Genomic DNA, 2,403 nt, shown 5'->3' with positions numbered 1-2,403 from the left:
CTCTACTCTCATACAAAGAGAGATGGTAGTCCATAATTTGGCGAGATTTGCCATCAATATCCATGACTTTGCAGTGTGGATGAAGGATGTTTCACCACACGTCTATCCATAATTCAGGTTGATATAGCCATTATGCATTAATAAAGCTTTGATGTCTTTTCCCTAAAAAGAAGAAGATGAAAACTGGTAAAACTTTATAAAAAATATTATAAAATAGTTTATGCAATAACCTACAGGAAAATTCTTGAAAAGATTCTTCAATAAAATTTTCCTTTTTATATATAAGATTCATAATTTATCAATATTATTTCATATTTGATTTTCTTTCAAAAAAAAAAAAGTTGAAAGAGAAAGTTGTGTGAAACATGTACCTCCTAATTGTGGACTCTCGAAAAAGAGGAGTTCTCCCTCTCGAGTTTAACCCTTTTTTCGATTTCCACATTGGAGCTCGGTGATGTGTGATGTGTGTGTATGTGTTACTAAGGTGAGGTGTGTGTGAGTCTCTTTACTTATTTTATTTTAAGTAGTCACCACCATTCATTGATTTTATTCTTAGTGTGATTGGTTACTTATTTCTCTAATTCATTTTAATTATGTAATAAACTAAAAACCAATTTCAAGGGTTCCTAAATTAATAGATATTTTTCCTATTCTAGAGTTGCCAATTTCAGACCAAATCCACCTTAATTTTAGGCATCTACTATTTAGAAATTTTAGCTATTTTCCTATTTTGGAGGTGCTAATTTCAGACCAAATCAACTTTAATTTAGGCTTTTATTATTTAGTACGTTTTTTTTTTATATTTTCCTATTTTCAGTCATGTCTAATAAATAGCATACACTCATTGTAATGGAGGAATTATTGAATAAAAATCAGAAAAACGTGAGGTTTTGCTTCTTCTCTTGGTTCTTCAAGAACTGTGAATTTATCAGGGATTCTTCCTTGTGGCGTTCAAATTTTATACCTTCGGTTCATGATTCAGTTATAATCTTTGTGTTAGGGTGTGTTACTTATACCTTTGGTTCACATTTCATTTATAAACGTTGGGTTAGGGTTTCTATCAAAATATGAGTTTTAGCTTTCTTGGGAAAATATTCCAATATTATTTGTTGGGTCTCAAAGCATGTCGATTGAGGTTTGCATCATCTGGTATCAAAGCGCAGGTTCTAAAATCAATTTTACTATCTCTTTATCTTTTGTTTCTTGTTATCATCCTATTTTATTCCTTTTGTGTTCTTTATTTTTTGTTCTTATTTTGTGACGTGCACCAAGTCAAAATTATGCACTAAAAAAAAAAAAAAAAAAAAACGTGAAAAAAAAAAGAACAGATGTTAGAAAAGAAAAGAAAAGAAAAATTGTTTGTAGTTTCAATTCTCTCAAACCAAAATATTGTTTTCTTTTTTACTCTTCCTTTGATTCATTGTTTCTGTAATATTTTCTTACCATCGGTATTGGTTTAAATACTACAAGTTGAATTTCTTGATCAAGTTTATTAGTTTAATGAAGAACTGAAAAAGGGAAGCTATGAGGGGAAAAAGGCAAGAGAGTGTGAGTCTAATATCGGGAAAAAGCCAATTTAAGAGTGAAACACAAGTGTAAGTGACATAATTTGAGTGCAAACACGTGAGGGAGTGTTGTGAGGAATTATTTCTAACATTTCTCTATAGTTTCAAAAATATGTCTTCCAAGGGCGAAGCATCAAACAGAGAAGGAGGGGAGGAGTCATCCTTAATGTTGTAGGCTATGCAACAACAATTTGAATGCATGAACGTGGTGTTTAATGAGATTCGGGATCAGATGGATAAGCAAGACGCTGTTATTTTTACTTTGCATGAGGAACTTCCCCAAAGAGTCCCTAATGCTAGAAGGCAAGCAAGGTATGCGCGCGTGGATGATTCTGATGAAGACTACGAGGATGAGTTCGAAGATGAAGACGATCAATTTTTATTGAATAATGAGGACAGGTTTGTGCCAAGAGGAGAAAGGCGTGGTAGAGGTTTCTGAAGAGATCTGAGATGGCAAGATAGGACTGACAGAAACCTAGGAAACATCAAAATGAAGGTACCATCATTCCAAGGGAAAAATGATCCTGAAGCATACTTGGAATGGGAGAAGAAGGTGGAGTTGATCTTTGAGTGCCACAACTACTTTGAGGAGAAAAAGGTAAAACTCGTTGTCATTGAGTTTACTGATTATGCTATTATATGATGGGATCAACTTGTGATGAACAAAAGGAGAAACCTTGAGAGGCCTATTGAGACGTGGGAGGAAATGAAGGCTAGCATTAGGAGGTGGTTTGTCCCTAGTCAATACTATAGAGATTTGTATCAGAAATTACAGAGTCTTACTCAAGGCTATAGGAGTAGGTCATATAGCTTCACAATGCCCAAATAAGAGGACCAT

This window comes from Quercus suber, unplaced genomic scaffold (assembly GCF_002906115.3).
Source record: "Quercus suber isolate HL8 unplaced genomic scaffold, Cork oak 2.0 scaffold_713, whole genome shotgun sequence".
Taxonomy (NCBI): Eukaryota; Viridiplantae; Streptophyta; class Magnoliopsida; order Fagales; family Fagaceae; genus Quercus; species Quercus suber.
Note: the sequence above shows the minus strand (reverse complement) of the source record.